Below are 18,032 nucleotides of genomic sequence, written 5' to 3' on the forward strand. Positions count from 1 at the left end.
TAATGCACACCAGGATGATTCCCACTCTACTGGAAAGTGACCCTCCTCTCGCATCACTCTCCGTGGATGGAGCTTGATTACACACATTCGTTCACAAGTTCTCATCCTTGTGTTTCCTGAGGGCTGTAGCCCAGTCTGATGATCGTATCACTGTAGCCCAGTCTGATGATCGTATCACTGTAGCCCAGTCTGATGATCGTATCACTGTAGCCCAGTCTGATGATCGTAGCACGAAAGCGTTCCTTGCATAGTCCACTTTGCAAACACATGCTCTGTGAGGGGCCTGCAGCCCTGGAAGCTACCATATGGCTAGTTAGAATATTTCAGACCATCACCCTAGGACTGTTCTCTAAGAGGCTATGAGACAAATCACATCTTTTCTAACATGTTTTGCCTTAGCTAACACTAGAAATTTAAGCAGCCCTGGAAATCCATTAATACCCAAATCTCTTAATCTCACACATCTCAGCAAACTCGTATGTGGCCCAATTTCTCATCCCATCTCATCCTCTGAAAATCCTTTCAAATTCACAGTCTGTCATCATCAATCTCTCCTCTTCTCGGAATATACCACTTAATAGCTTTCGCTGGATAGAGACCCCATTCTGAAGATTTTGCATCCCTGCAGCCTTTTCAAATAGATGTGTTCTTGCCCACTGCTTTGGATTCCTGCAAATGCATGGCTTGGATTTGCAGTTGGTATTGTCCCTGCTTTCTACTACCATATTTGGGCCATTTTATTCCTTCTCCATGGATGGGTAACAGGCAAACGTTGCTTAGAGTGGGGTGGAGTGGTGGAAGTGATGAGAAATTGTCAGATTTAGAATATAATTTATAGGGAAACCTACCAGAAGTCTCTCACTGATTGGATATGAAACTTTCAGGTTCAGTCCTGCATAAACACTTCCTGCTGCTGCTTCTTGCTGTCCTCAAATAATTGTTCTTCTTGTCTCCTCAGTCACTGAAGTCTTTGACTCCTGGTTCTTTGGCTCAGTCATCTTCCATCTCTGCTCCTGCTATCATAGCTCGCACCCCAAACCTCCTAGGAATTTCCCAACACCCTGGCCTTCAGTAACTACACTTCCTTTATCCCCATTGATCTTTTGCTCTACTCTGTCTCCACTCCCATATTACATCTTGAACCACCTTCAAAGTCACAATGAAATTACCCCACAGGCAGATCACAACTCCTCTCTTACTAGATGACTTGGCAAGTATCCTCAACATTATTGAGACCTTCAACTCTTTGGTTCCATCACCACCTTTCCTGTCCCTTGTCCAGTTTACACCTTAAAAGAAATCCATGCCTTTTGCCACTGCACAACAATTAAACTAGACTCACTGGGATGGGTCTCAGGTATCAGCATTTTTCAAATCTACTTGGTGATTATAATGTGTAGCGAGGGTTGAGAACCATTGCTCCACATTCTGAACATCACACACCCAGTTCTCTAGTCAGGTTGACAGGTGGGAAATCTCTATTAGTTTGTTAGTAAGTATTAATATGGATTTTAACAGGACTATGATGAAAATGGAGTATCTTTTTTTTTTTTTTAATTTAAAAGTAAACTTTAATGTCAAAAATGCAAACTTGGGGCAGGCGGAAAGATCACACACAAGGCTGTCACTTCACACTTGGAGGGTTGCACAGCAGCAGCCTGGCAAAGGCGCTCCTCACTTCCCAGACAGTGTGGTGGCCGGGCAGAGGCGTTCCTCTCTTCCCAGACAATGGGGCAGCCGGGCATAGGCGCTCCTCACTTCCCAGGCTGTGAAAATGGAGTATGTTTTAAAAGCTGTAGCGTCTGAGACAGGGAGAGCTTAACAGGAGATATTTTGGGGCAATGATTCACACCTCTTTCTATAAAAGGTTGCCTCCTCCCCAGGGGTCCCTTAAAGGCTGAATCTCTGCCATTATTCTCTAAGGCATTGGTCCTCAAATGACGCACCAATGGCATAGTCACTAACATCATCGATAGTTGGATGACTTCCAAATTCATATCTTCATATATCTTCATCCCTGACTTCCTCTGACCTTTAGACTTGTGTATATCCTGCTACCTACTTGACATCTCCACATGTCTGTCAATAAGTCTAACCTAAAATGACCCAAACAGAGCTTTTGATTTTAATCTACACAAAGTTTTGCTTTGGTCTTCCCCATTGCATCTAATGGTGGTATGTATTATCAGCAAAAGCTAACTAAGAGTCTTTCTCAGATTGCCTTTGACGCCTCCATTACCCTCTTCACATCCAACCCATCGGTGACTTCAAGTAAGTCTACCTCACAAATGTATCCCAAATCTAAGCATTTCACATCACTTCTACTTCTACCACTCTGCATCAAGCCGCTTGCACTTCTTGCCTAGATGAATGCAAACCACCCCTAACTGGTCGTTCCTGGTTTCACTTTTGCAGGGAGTACCTTTAGCTGCAATGCAGTGCAGTGCTTCCTCTGTGCTCGGTGCTGCCTTTGTGCTCACTCTTCTCCCCCCCCCAATCCTCAACTCCCTGCTTCACATTTTTATTATTCTTTTTTTTTTTTTTGGAAATGAAGTTTCACTTTCTCGCTGAGGCTGGAGTGCAGTGGCGCAATCTCAGCTCACTGCAGCTTCTGCCTCCCAGGTTCAAGCGATTCTCCTGCCTCAGCCTCCCAACTAGCTGGGATTACAGGCACATGCTACCACTGCCTAGCTAATTTTTGTATTTTTAGTAGAGACAAGGGTTTCAGCATGTTGGTCAGGCTTGTCTCGAACTCCTGACCTCAAGCAATCCACCCACCTCCGCCTCCCAAAGTGCCGGGTTTATAGGCATGAGTCACTGCGACTGGCCACATTTTTATTACTCCTTTTCTCTTTATTCAGGTCTCTGTTCAAATGTCACTAATCAAAGAATGACTGACACTGGCCTAAAAGATCCACCATTCCCTGCAGTCTCTGGCCCCTTACCCAACTTTTCTTCTTCACATCACGTCCAAGGATGAGCTGGGGCTGACTCAGACTGCTCCAGAGAGTTAACTGTACACATCTCTTTCCAACTCCTCATCCAGTGACATCACATTGTTAGACTGAAATTGTCCAGGGTGGGTGCACTTACACTATGGCAAAAGCTACAAATCACATCCTTCCAACTCCCAAGCTTATTCAGCATTTACACCACTGCTTGCAGCTACATGAATTCAGATTTAAACTTATATGTTTGGGTCTGACTGCCACAGTAGAATTTAAACTCCGTGAGTTCAGAGAACTTAGGATGTCATTTACATATGATTACATCCTGTCTGTCGCAGTATCTGGACATAGTTTGCATTCAATCAGTATTTATTGGGTGGGTAAATGGATGGATGGTTGAATGAATGGATGGATGCATGGATGGATGAAATTCAGATTTTGATAGTCCCATCTCAGTTTTAGACATAAACAATAAAATTTTTCAAGGACTAGAATTTTTTTTTTTTTATTTTTGCCCTTTTACATTTTCCTTATACTATTGGCCTCTGTGATAATCCTCTGCTCTGAGCACAGGTTTTCTTATCCTTTTTTTTAAACATGTGTAGATACATGTGTTTCTTTTTGTAGGCAATGTATTTGTCATTTTTTGCTACTAACATGTTTCTTACTTTCATGTATATGTGTACATTAAACCTATGATTTTTTTTATAGTCTTCAAGATAGCTATTAATCTGGAAACCCTCGGAAACATACGCAATGAATAGGGTGCTGATACTTCATCTCATTGCATGATATGTTCAGTGACAACATGATAAGTTTAATATGCTGTCCCTTATGAGCACGGCCTAGCAGGATGCACTGTGCAAATTGTAACAAATGCAGTCATTAACACAGCATGTCCTTCAGTGCATCACACAATCTGTGATGCATTGCCTTGGAGGATTTGTGTTGCTGATTTTCAATGAATAAGCCTTCACCTTTAGTATACCTTTGAAGGTGGGATCAAGTGAGTTGAGATCTGATGAGCCTGCAGCCCACTCTACACTACCTCCCATCTAGTTGTGGAAATCATCATCCACCTGTCCCTCACTGCTCTGACATGGAGAGATGTTGCACCATCCTGCAGGGACCATTCTGGTGATCTCCTAGCCTGTCAAGTATGGGCACTAATTAATCACAACACTGTGAAATCTGTCAAGAAGTCCCTTGTGTTTTCAGACATTGCAGCCACTTGAACAAAGAACACAGTGACCTCTGGGTGCTTTTGTCTCTGAGCACATTAGAGAACACTTTTCCTAAACGAGGAATACTTGGGAATGCAAGAGCTGAATGATTCCACCTTGCATATACACAGTGCAGATGGTGGCTGAAGGGGGTATTGTTGAGTGGTAGGCACAAAGCTGCTAGGGACTTTCCAAAGAACAAAATACCTCTGGAAAAAAAGGATACTACTGTAAGACCTGATAAGGACAGCCATGCAAACTGCCCAGGGCTCTCTGACTCTGGCTCACACAGCTTACTCTGGATGAGATGAAGATGATTTGCATGAAAAGGAGGAGTTGGGAGTAACCTTGTCTCCTGCTGCCTTCTAACTGAGCAGAAGCTTATTCTACTCCCTTTGTGTCCCTAAAGGCATCATTTGTCACAACATGGTCCATGGGGCATCTGCATAAGATCATCTGCAATACTAGTTAAAATGCTGCTTCCTGGGTCCCACCCCAGACCTACTGCATCAAAATCTCAGGAAATCTTAGTTTCCTTCCCTCCCCCATTTCCTTTCCCTGAAGCCCTAAAGAATGTTTAGATCCTTTTTAAAATTCTTCTATTCATTAGTTATGGCTTACAATTATTAGGTTGAACCTTATGAAATTGCTACTGTGCAACCACGGTTAAGTGGCAAAAAATGGCAATTTAATGTGGTTCTATACAACTTTAAAGTCCAGGCTCTGTCCCAGGTGCTGGAAATGTAAAGACAGGAAAGATAGGAGTTTACAGTGTGGGTGGAGAGATACTGGTACAAAAAAAAAAAAAAAAAAAGGATAATCTAGAGTGGTTAAGTGTGGTTGGTGCTGTGTTACTTTACTTAACAGTTGGCAAATATGGGAGGACATTTGAACACCAGTATTGTGAAATATGGATAACTTTGAATTATCTCGATGCATTCTCAGATAACAGATTGATAATAGGTAAGAGAAGTTAGTTTGGTACTCACTGAGCTTGATATCAAGAAGAAATATGTACAATACAGTGATAATTTTCAGTAGTGTGGACCTGAGGATGGATTGAATAAAATATCAAAATTACCTGAAGGGTTTCTTTGAATTACGTATTTCTCTTCCCAATGGAGCATCACTATATTCCTCTAAGAAAGAGAGCCCACTCCACCTTATCCCCTTTAGAAGCACTGCCTGAAGGAGTTCTTGTTAGTGAGGATAATTAGTCATGACCTTCAGGTGTGTGGGTACAGAAAAAATCTGCTCACTTCCAGAATGACAAGTCAGAGATAGGTGCTGGGTCTGGCCCAGTTGGTCATTTTTACGTTTCTATATTCTGACATCTTCATAGCTGTATATATACTCGAATAAGTGTTTTTTTTTTCCATGGGGTAAAAGAATGTGGTTGTAGAAGATAACATGGAATTCATTTGATCTAATGGTCTTAGTGATTTCATTCATAGGTAAATGGAATTAATTGAATTGACAATGGTTAAAACAAGGTCATAGGTAAATATTATAATCTGATTGAAAAGATGTATGAACAGCTAGAGTGGTTTGTATGAAGCAAGTGACGAGAATGGTACCTAAGTAAAACCATTTTCACAATGTTGCATGAGAAGTGTGGAAACAATATTACTTCTGAGGATGTCCGCTGGCTGCTGAGATAAGGAAGAAAACACAGGTGCAATAAGCATGAGGAACGGAATGCTTCTGTAATAGAATGTCGTGTTTTCCAAATGTACTTTTAAGATTTATATTCATCTCTTCATTCAAAAAGAAATCACTGCTTACTTTTGTAGTAGGGATTTTTGCCATCTCTGAACTCTTATTACCTTTATTATTTAATGCCGCTCAAGTTAGGGTCACCAAGGATTCTTGTTATAGGTCATCCATTACCTTACTCTTGGCTCGTCAACTTGTTTATAAGATCTTTACAGATAGGTCGTGTATCCTCTTTCTTATGCGTTGTCAAGGGGTATCCAGAGCCATTGTTGTAAGTCAAAATAATAGAATATTATGGCAATTACAGAGGATCCAACTTAAGGCAAAATGAAGTCTTAATAAATATTTGTGTAATGAAAAGACAGGAGGAAGAAAAGAAGGGTAAGTCTTCCAATGTTTGAAATACCATGTGTTCTTTTGGTAAAACTTAGTCTGGCCAGACCAAAGGACTTCTGAGGGGAAATTAGTTCTCTGCACATTCTTCAAGATGAAGAGACCAAGAGCTGCTTTTCATTACTATAATGAGAGCTAGAATTTATTATCCTCAATTTCAACAAAAAGCCAGTTACCTCCAAGCTACAAAAAAATTGCCAGTCAACTCAAGGTAGGTGTGAATAACTTGCTACTTCTGTGATCTGATGGAATTCTTAAATGATTCCCTTTTGCCCCGTGAAAAGCCGTCCTTGATATGTATGGCAGCTAGTATAATTTTAAAAACATAATAATTTGCTGGCTAGGGATCATATATTTTGAGAATTCCAGTGAAGAGAGTGTCTGTAGGGCACAGGAGTGGAGGTTTGCTTTCTAACACCCAGAAGCTAAAGCATGTGACTGTTAGCAATGCCCACTGGATTTGCTTCTGAAACCATATATGTAAAACCAAAGACCACACAGAAGTTTCTAGAATTATAGCTGATATCTACTGACATTCTTTTAAATTGTTTTCTATAAAATGTATGGCCTACTTGCAGGATGGGACAGAAAGGGCAGATACCAGTGAAAGGTAGCTTGAAAAGAAAGTGAGATTAGTATTTCAAATGACTAGCTTTTCTTCCCCAAAGTTAACATGCGTAGTACTTTATCAGTTGTTAATTGCAAACTGAAGAATCACCTTGTCAAAAGACAGCCTATCTTTTCCATTCTGGCTCTAGATTTTCTTAATTATTTTTTCCCCATTGGTATCAAGGAGAAGGCCATCTGTCTTGGCAGAAATAAATTAATGGCTGCCACTGAACATATTACTTTGCTTGGTTAAAATATGGCTACTCCATCTCTGTTCCTGGCAGCATAGCCCACTTGTTCAATTAGTTCCCTTTCACACCCATAAAGATTCTCAAATGTCAAAAGTCATGGAATTATTTCATCCTTGAAAGACCTTCAAAGACCAAAGCAACCTAGACAGTTTATATGCTTTGTTAAAAATAGCCTGCGGCCATGGATTCACAGGCCAGAGGACCTGTTTCATAGAACTATTTTTATCCCAGTGACTTAGCCTTGTGTTCTTCTTAAAGATCAAAAGAGAAAAAATTCCATAAACTTCTCATTATTTCTAGGAGATTCTTTCTTCTGACACACTCATTTTTTAAAATGTACACAATTTCTCGTTTCTCTCTATTGCTGAGAGACATAAGAAATATTCTCTCTCTATTGGAGAGAGAAACAAGGAAAATTGGTAAATTCAAAATAATTCAGATTATATTAATTCTGTTGAAATTTCTTTAATTTTTCCCTGCATGTAACTGATCATAAGGCAGGATCATAGAAATGGGAAAGTGACCTTGTATTTTATTTTTATTTATTTATTTTTTTGAGATGGAGTCTTACTCTGTCACGTAGGCTGGAGTTCAGTGGTACGATCTTGGCTCACTGCAGCCTCCACCTCCCAGGTTCAAGCAATTCTCCTTCCTCAGCCTCCTGAGTACCTAGGATTACAGGTGAGCACCTAAATGCCCAGCTAACTTTTGTATTTTTTTTTTAAAGATAGGGGTTCACCATGTTGCCTAGGCTGGTCTCGAACTCCTGACATCAAGTGATCTGCCTGCCTCGACCTCCCAAAGTGCTACAATTACAGGCATCAGTCACCATGCCTGGCCATGGCCTTGTATTTTAAAGGAAGCATATATGTCATAGCACATTCTCTTGGAAAGAAAAAATAAATCTTTTTGGACTAAAACACAAAATACTTGGTAGTTTTAGTCTTGACACCATATAACAGGCTTCCTGCCTTAGCAAATCAGCTATGCGTGTCTTCTTATGTACCAAAAAAGAACCTGATACTCATTGTATTATTTTTGCTGGAATGCTGTGAGAAGAATTGATTAATGATGGTGCAATAGGATTTAATCTTTCAGAATGAAGGCTGTGCTATAAGATGGGGGTGCATGATTCCGTTTCCTAGTATGTGAGTAAAGACCTTAGGCTCTGAATGCTTACTTACTACATTCTGTTACTAAGAAGTTAGAATGCAATGACAGAATCATTCGTGTGCATTTAGAACTGGTATAGGAACTCTGCATCTTTGAACATTTGTTGGGAGCCTTGGAGAATAGCATGTTGCCATTACTCTATAGATAGAATTTCACTCCACTGCCTCACAGCATTAAAAACCAAATGTCTGTGATGGTAACTTGCTATATTTTTTCTTAACCAAATTATTAAATTCAAATATTTGATTTCAACAAACAAAAAATGCAATAAGCCCATATAATTCAGCTTATCCTTCAATCATGCTCTTTAAATATTCCAAGAATCTATTACTTGCTAATATTAAAATCTAGACTTTTTGAATATTTGATTCAAATGTTTGTACTTGAGGGAATAAAATATTTAGATATCTGAGTATAGCCCATATTATATAGTGTTTGTTAACTTTGGGGGCAAAATTGTTCAAACATATGCATTCCCTGCTACAGCATGAAATTCATCCTAAGAATGGTCCATTCTATCCAAGGAAGTTGGTTATTGGTATAATGAGCATATTTGTTTCCTAGGGCTGCCATAACAAAGTACCACAGAATGAGTGGCTTAAAGAACAGGAATTCATTTTCTTACAATTCTGAAAGCTAGAAGGTTGAGATCAACATGTAGGCAAGATTGGCTTCTTCTGCAACCCCTCTCCTTGGCTGCAGATGGCCACCTTCTTGCTGTGTGTTCACGTGGTCGTCTTTCTGTGCATCCACTTCTCTCTCTCTGGTAATGTTCTAATCTTTTCTTATACAAGGATACCAGTCATATTGGATTAGGGCCCACCCTACCCACCCTACCCACCCTATTTGAACATTATTAGCTCTTTAAAGATCCTGTCTCCAAATATAACCCCATTCTAAAGTACTGGGGGTAATGTATGAATTTTACCCTATAAGAAGGGAAATTGTTTCTATGGCAGTCTGATTAGAACTCATCCCTATAGCACAGACATTTAGCAGAGCATTAATGCAGAGCCCCAGCTTGGTACTTAACTGCTTCTGTAAGCCTGCATCTCAAGTTGTCCTGAATTTGGAGCATAAAGGACACGCGAAATCTCAAACCAATGAGGACTCCAAGGCCAGAAAAGTTTTGAGGAAGTTCAAGAAGTTCAGCTACACAATAGCAGCAGCTGGATTTAAACCCAGGTATGCTGAGTGTGGGTCCATATACTATGTGAAAAATTAAAATTGTCTGCCCTACTGGCATATTAGTAAGTTGTGTTCTTTATGACGATAAAAGGAAGAAGAGTGGGGGATCAGAAAGCAAATTGGAAAGAGCCCTGAGTTCTAGCTATGGCCATAGGAAATCTGTTGATCTATGACCAAGCCCCTAAAGGATCTGACAATGTTCATTGTTTGGTATTTATTATAAAAATGTCACTTACGTCTCTCTAGTAGACACCTGGGATCATGGGAGCAAAACAGAGTGACAGTATTTAATGAGTGCCCCTTCTTTTCCTGTGGCAGTGAGACCCAATAGGGATGTACCTCTGTCGAACAGAACCCTGTCACTTTTAGAGATGAAGTAAACGTTATCAGCCACCAGCATAGCAAAAAGAGAAACTCTTACCTGAAGAGCGTAACCCTTCATTTCAAAAGTGAGCTGTTTCACACCCAGATAGGGAACTTATTCAGAATGTCCCATTTTCTTATTAGCTGAGCTGGAATTGAGACTACCATCTTGTTTTATTTTACCAAATTTATTCTTCCTTTCATTTCACTTCATAATTCCAGTAATATATACGAAAATATTTTTTGTGTTTTTGCTTCCAAATGCATCTTCAACATGTGGTTTCCTGGATCTTCCTCTACAATTCATCATCACATAAAAACCAAGTGAAGGCATTAACTTTCTTTTGAAACATTACCAAGACATTTGTGCCAAAGGGCAAAATCATAATGAAGCTCGATCCTTGTGCTGAGATGTATTCACTTCAGCTGTCTGCACTTGGCCTGGTTAAAGGAAAGGAAAAGTGTGGCCTTGGGAACCGGCAGACTGGGATTAATTCCCAATTTAGCCGCTTACTGGGTGTGTGATCACAAATTAAATTCCTAGTCTGAGTCTGCTTCCTTGTAAACTACCTAGCCAGATAACTATGAGGAACAGAAAAAACATATATGTCAGGAGTTGAATACCAGGCACACTCAAGACAGTTGGTAAATGGTACCTGTCTTTCCTCTGCTTCTCTCTTGGGACTCTAAGAAATAATGGCTATTTTAATGGACAAAAGGTGTGGTTTTCCACCCTCTGTACTGATTGAAGGCCCACACCTCTTAATTCTTGGAATTTCAGATACCTGAGACTCTGTAAAATGAAAAACTTCTCCTACCTAGTCTGACAGATACAGTAATCAGCAGTGTGTTCTCAAGAGCAAGATGCCTTGAAAAACACCACATACTATATAAAGTGTCAAGTAGGAAGCCTGACTAGCCATTCATTTTGTTTATAAAATTTATGTCCCAATTTTCACACTCTGATTAGCATATAAAATCAATTTTTGGAACTGAAATAGAAAATAAAATATCAGTTCTAATTACTTCACTTAGCAAAGCAATTCTTAAAGATGGCAATAATTTTCATAATAGTCAATTGATTATCATAGTAATGTGAGCAGTGAATAATTATTTGAATTCAGGTTTTAATGGATCTTTTAATGGCAACATAGAATATGCAAAAGTAAAGATATGTATGCACAATCAATATATCATTAAGCAAAAATTTTTATTTAACTTTTTTGTGGTTCCTTAGTCTATACATTTTTTTATAGAACAAGTGGCGGATTTAAAATGAAGGAGATTTACAGTGCAGGTAAAATACATACAGGATTAAGGGGATTTGTATAATTGCTGACTTCTAGCTCTCTCTGTACATGAATGATAATATCCAAAATTTTCACTTGCAATTATCCAACTAAAGGAAAGGAAAAGGTACACCCATCCCAGCTAAAGCACCCAATTAATAGTCAAATAAGAATTACTAGCAATCTAATAATTCAGATTTGGCTTATATTTCTATTGTCAAGTGTAGCAATTTGCTTGTTTCAAGTCAGTTTTTTTTTGCTTTGATTAAGAGTGAAAGGGGTAAGAATCTATAACGCAGTGATTATATCTCAGAAAGTAGATTTCCTACATTTGTATCCCAATACCACTGAGACATTCCATGGATACCAGGAAGGGTTGGGCAGGTTACTTTAGTGCTCCGTGTCTAGATTTGGGCACTTATAAAATGGGAACGACAACATGCTTGCACCATTGGGCCATATGAAACGTAAGACATTTTATGCAAAACACTTAGCACAATGAATATCACACAGTTAGCACTCAGCAAATGTATGTCATTATTATAGAAGGTAGTGAATGACCTCAAATAAATGGACCTGTTTTTGGCTTTCTATTCTCTTTGATTCACAGTAGAGACCCAGCTCAGCCACATGCTGTAAAGGAGCTGACCTGATCCTTCTTACCAAGATAAAAAATCTAACACCAATCAGTTCACTGTTTTCTGCACTGCAGCAGTGTGAGGGGCACCCTAATTCAGGAATTTTGCTAATTATTTTCTGGTAAGGCATCTGCTGCTCCCCATGCTTCATTACTGCGATTCCACCTTTAAAACAGGCAGAAGCCTCCTTCAAGGAGTAGTTATGACTGGAGAACAGCTGGATAACCAATCTGCATATACTCAAAAAAAGGAAATTCTTTTTATATGTGGATACAGAGGAATGGTCAAAGGTAGTGCTGAGGGACAGAAGGAGCATGAACTTGGGAGCTGGACAGTCATGATCTTGAATCTCCACTTTGCCACTGGCCACCTATGAAATGTCAGACAACGTATTCAACTCTTGTGATCAATAGCTTTTAAAATCTGGGTGATAATATCTATTTGCTGGGAAGTTTCAATTAAATAAGATTATGAACGTAAAAGTGCCCAAGCTAGCATCTGTCACATGGCATGCCCTCCATGACAGATACTTTACCACCACTGTGAGAACTTCCAATTCAGCTTTCGAAAGAAATATCTAATACGACAGCACCAGCTTTATATGTATTCATTCACATGGTCCTCTTAAAAGCCCTATGAAACAGGAATCATTATTATTATCCCCATTTTACAGAAGAGGAGCCTGAGACACAAAGTGACTGAGAGACTTGGTCAAGGTCAAATGACCATTAAGTCGCAGAGCCACCCTTTGAATCCAAGCAGGATGGCTCCAGCGTCCACACACATAACCATTGAAATAAACCGTCTCTCAACAGATTACTAATGGCCTTCTTCCCTTGCCTTTTCTTCTGATAGCAAATTGAGTCCCTCCTACAGCCCTTATCACAGCACCTTCTACTAAATCTGTGTATGCACATAGGAGGTTGCAAACTCCTCCCTTGTGTCTTTAATTTTTTCCCTTCTATATGGAGTGCTTCACAAACTTGGGTGTCATCCTTGCCCAGGGCCATCTGAATCTTCTTTGTAGCATTCCAGTTTTAGTACATGTGCAGCTGAAACAAGCACCTTCCTTGTGTGTTAATCACTTTAATTTCCACACAATACCCAGTGCAGTCCCTCACTACGTAGGTGAGCAAAATAAACATGATATAGAAATGTTGGCAAAGGAGATTTGAGAAGTTTTCTTTTGCATGGTGTTCAGCAATGCAGTCTGATTGGCTCTAAGGACTTAGGATATGATTATGGAAAGTGTTGAAAGTAAGTAGGAAGATGCTAGATTGCCACCACTCTCAATTCTACTAGTAATTCCGTGGTGGTTGACAAGGTGACAGAATGTGGCTAATGTGGATAGTAGCTATAGAAATGTAGGACCATTGAGTCTTTCTGTGTGACTTCGCTTCCACACTCTATTTGTTGAGCTTGTCAAGGCCATGGCTTTTCCTAGTCATGGAAGAAAGCAGAGAACATTAACACTCATTGCTAATGCATTAAAGGCCTCAAGCCAGGCTTTAAACCCAGCCCCCAGTGACTCCATAGCCTTTCTGCTTCCGATGTATAATACCATCTGCTGACTAACGACCTCTTCAGACTTCAGGCCCTGGGATTTATCTAAAAAAGAGAGAGAAAAGTACCTAAACATTATCATCCTCTGCTTTTTTGCCTGGAGCAACTCTGAAAAGAATTAACTTCTGATCTCCTATGAAACTCTGGGAGCTGCTAGTCAGAGTAATAGAAAGCGCACTTCTGAACTAATTCTGGGAAGACTTAATTTGTGGAGGTGTTGTATTCATTCTGCCGGTGAACATTAAAGGGAAATTTAGAGAAACCAAGGGCATGTTTTAGATTCATAATTTATTTCAAAAAAGAGTTGGCAAGGAGCCCTGTTGCTGGGTAATCAAAGTTTCATTTTTTGGGGACCAGAATTTTCCCTCCAAAGAGAACCTTTCGGAAAAGTAGTTTCAAGCAGTATGCCTCTACAGTAATGGATATGCCCGTGAAGGGCTCAGTCCACACCTCTGGTGTATAATCCTTCATTGGGTATTGACATGCTGTCTCCCTCTGAGCAAGTCATTTGACCTCCCACCTTGGGTCACCCATCTGTGAAGTGAAGGAAATCTTCCAGACCTCCCCTAGAAGCAGAGCAAATGGCAGGGTAAAAGAAACACTTACTATTTTTTTTCTGGAATACTAGGAGCCCAAGGTGTAGGGGTGAATATACATTTGTTTACTTTATCATTAATCTCAGAATCCTTAAAAATTTTCTTTTCAAAGACAGTGGACATTATTTCCTAAAACATTCAAGTCTTAAGCACAAGCATGCCAATAATTATGTGTTTACATGTTGACTGTATGATTATTGCCTCAATCATTATTCTAAAAACTCATTTTCTGTATAAACAGGTAGAAAATGCACCGCTGAGACAAGTGGTTGCATAAAAAGATTTGAAAATTTTGTGGGTTTTTTTTTTGGCTGAAATTATTATATGCTCTTAAGTATTGGTTTTTTATTCTAAAAATGAGGTAGTGAACTTATTTCTGGTTAATTGGGTGCATTAGAGAGTTGGATTCTGGTTAACAGAGGCTTTCCATATTTATTTAGAGTGGAATCTTTCATTTGGTGCATTGATGGTGTTTATAAGGCAATTTTCTTTAGCTCAGTGAAAAAAAAAGGTGCATTTAAAAATAACTCAAGGGGAAATGTTATACTGAGCCCGTTTTGTTGGGGCACTTGACTCTGAAGCTTAGAAAAACAATTTAGATGTCCTCATTAGATGCAAAGCTCCAAGGTACTCTCTGAAGTCTCCCTGAGGGTACACTTTTTCTCATCACCCAGAATCTTCTTTCTTGACAGTTCAGAGATGGTGGTGTTAGACAGGGGTCTACACATGTGTGACACACATGTGAGCTAAACATAGCTGCCTGGAAGAGGAAGAATTGTAATTCCTGACAGTTGTGTAAATAGCATCCACTCCCACCAGCTGGAAACCCATCCAAGAAACAGCCTAACCTCCACGCCCGTGTCACTGTCCTCAAACTGAAGGACCAGGAAGATAAAGGCAAAATGCTATCTTCGCAGTCATTATTTGTCACTTTGAGTGTGGCAATGCGGCATGCTCCCTCTAGGGAGAAGTCAGTCGTAGTTACTGGAAGTCATTCTTGTCTGGCAGCTTTCCACACCTTTAATGGGCACCTCAGGTGACATCAACCTGTAGCCCAGCTGCTATTGCTAAGGTTCAGCCACTTAAAACCAGTCCTGGGTTGGCTGTTTATGCACTTAAGTGGAAAAGCAGTACCCAAGTCATCCCTGAGATTTAGCGAGGACACAATAATTGCTTTCCTTTCAATGGCAGGTGATGCATTTGCCACCAAGGAGCAGAACACGTTGCTGCTCTCAGTCATGACGGGAACAACGGGAGAGGAACATGGGAGGAAATAGAAAATGTCAAAGAGCTCTGGGTGGAAAATTGCATTTTGCAGATGCCATTAAGCTCTGTTGGGAGAGAAGATGAAAATGCTAATTGACAGATTTGGTTATGTTTTATTGTCTTTGAGTTGCTGACTAAGTCATCAGATGATGTTGTTTAATCATTAACGTTAAACTTTAGAAGAATCCATCAATTGTTCGCTATTCATCTTTTACCCTCTCCACGAATCTATCTTAAACTATTAAAACCTGTCAAAAAAAAAAGGAGTATAAATATTTATATTTAGCCCAAGAACTGATAAAAGTCTTAATCAGCACTACACAAGAATATTAATTATAGCCTAAAAGAATTCTGTATCAGTCAAGGACAATTAGGAGATCTTTTATTCTTTTACCTAAAACTACATGTACACTCACATACACACACACACATACTTTTGCACATATATTTGCTGATTTTTTAATTCATAAAATAAGAATAATAATAGCACATGGTACAGCAGGAGTGTGTGTGCATGTATGTCTGTCTGTATTAAATGAGTTAATATGTGCTTAGAACATAGTATATGCTTAATACTTTATTCTTTTTTTTAATACAGGGTCTCACTCTATAGCCCAGACTAGAGTACAGTGGCACGATCATAGCCCACTGCAAACTTAAATCCCAGGGCTGAAGCAATCCTCCCTCCTACACCTCCCAAGTAGGCTGAGAGTACAGGTGCACACCACCACACCGCCTAATTTTTTTCATTTTAGTGTTTTGTACGGACAGGGTCTTTCTATGTTGTCCAGGCTCATCTTGAACTCCTGGCCTCAAGTGATCCTCCTGATTCAACCTCCCAAAGCCTTGGGTGATAGGCATGAGCCACTGTGCCTGGCCCTCAATATATTTTAGCTGCTACTAATAACATATGATACAGAAAGTTACGTATCAAATAAATCTATCATTAAGAGTTTTGCAAACTAATTTTTTCTTTATGTTAATAGATATTATATGCTTGCCACAACATGTATTTTTAAAAGGCAACACAAAACATGTCCCTTTTTTAAATAAAAAAATTATTGACACATTTAATAAGAAAAAAAATGTAAGCCAGACATGGTGTATCATGCCTGTAAACCCAGCATTTTGGGAGGCCGAGGCAAGTAGATCACTTGAGCCCGGGGGATTGAGACCAGCCTGTGAAATATGGTGAAACCCCATCTCTACAAGAAAAAAAAAAAAGAAAAGTAAAAAAAATTAGCTGGTTGTGGTAGTGCATGCTTGTAAACCCAGCTACTCAGGAGGCTGAGCTGGAAGGATCACTTGAGCCTGGGATGTGAAGGCTACAGGCTACAGTGAGCCATGATTGCACCATCGCTCTCCAGCCTTGGCGACAGGGTGAGACCCTGTCTCACAAAAAAAAAAAAAAAAAAAAAAAATCTTGCTTTCTTGGCCACATTCCCTCCAAAATCTGAAAACCAATGCTCAGTATTACACTCTGTATCTTTCACAGTGTCTTAGCCACTGGCCCCTCTGGTAAAAGGTTACTGTTCAGGGGTATATCTGGAGAGTCTTTAGAATCTCAGATTCCTCACAAACCAGAAGAATCTCTCAGAATCCCTATTTAAAAGATTCCACAGGCGATTTCATGAAGTTGAACAGAAGAGGGGTCTTGGGCAACCACTCCTTTTCCTCACCTTTGGGGTACGGTGTGTGTCTTCTTTAGCGTTTTTTTAATTCTGGAGTGTTCAGTGGATTACAAAAGGTTCATAATCTGTCTCAGCATTGGATGTGATAGGTAAATTAATATACTTATTATTTCAATGTGTCATGATACAAATGTTCTCCCTTGTGTCTAACCTTAATTTTGACAGTTCCAGTGGGCTTTTAGAGTCTCCTCATTTGCTAAGCCCACCCTCCCTTTCTATTTCTTTCCAAACACCTCGACCATCTTTCAACACCCCCAACTTTCGTCAGATTTATTCTCCTTTTCTCTTCCATAACACTTGGCTATTCTTTATTAAGACCAATGGTGTCCTTGGTAGGTAGATTCTACCTGGCGCTCCCCTGTGTACATCTCTATATCATTTCTTTTTTGCTAGGCCAGCTGGAAACCTGTGAGATATTTAAGGCATGCTTGGTACTCCATCTTCTTTTAGGCACTTTCCCCAACTCCTCCTCCCTTGCTCCCTGTCCACATGGCTGTCCCCTGGTTGTCTCTTGCCCCCTCCACAGGCCTGTGGACTATGAGGTGCGAATGGCTAATAAGTAAAAAAGGAAGGCAGACCCAGATCTGGATGGCTGCTGTCAGCGAAGCCTCCATCTCAGAATAGCCCAAGTCCCACTCTCATGCCTCTTCAGCGACTTGGTGGAAAATCCGACTCTTCTTTCTGAAAGCGTAATAGAGCAGTATTAATGGCAAGCTATGTGGGTAAAGGAAATAGTTAAAGGAAACTCTAAAGGGCTCCTTAGAACAAATTCCTTTTTATTGTCTTTCTTTTTCTTTATAATAAAAGGCTCCTAGTAACTACAGGGTATTTCCACATAAAGAGTATTTTTTGTCCTAAGATTATGGACACCCTAGGGCAACCAAATTCTAATATTATGATTGCTGCAAGTTTTTCTTTCCATGAAAATTCCCAGCATTTCATGACATTTCAGAACTGCTTATCTGAGGTTGAATGCAAATACATTTTAAATTAAACATGAGGCACTGCAGCTAGTCTACCCTTTGAATAATATTTATATATATTTTTCATTTATAGGTGGATCTGCAGACCTCACTGAATAGGTTAGGTGCTTTCACTCCTTGTTACCAACACATCATAATCGAG

The 18,032-nt window shown here is 39.7% G+C and overlaps 1 protein-coding gene and 1 non-coding gene across 2 annotated transcripts in view; one reads left to right on the forward strand and one right to left on the reverse strand.

Annotated features, from left to right (window-relative positions):
* The window catches only part of NCKAP5 (NCK associated protein 5), an 881,023-nt gene that overhangs the window by 207,290 nt on the left and 655,701 nt on the right, over window positions 1-18,032 (forward strand). The window lies entirely within an intron of this gene.
* LOC117095468 lies at window positions 12,751-12,856 on the reverse strand. The gene has a single exon (XR_004442009.1). It is a non-coding gene; the product is annotated as a U6 spliceosomal RNA (small nuclear RNA).

This window comes from Trachypithecus francoisi, unplaced genomic scaffold (assembly GCF_009764315.1).
Source record: "Trachypithecus francoisi isolate TF-2019V2 unplaced genomic scaffold, Tfra_2.0 Lachesis_group13, whole genome shotgun sequence".
In the NCBI taxonomy this organism is placed as follows: domain Eukaryota; kingdom Metazoa; phylum Chordata; class Mammalia; order Primates; family Cercopithecidae; genus Trachypithecus; species Trachypithecus francoisi.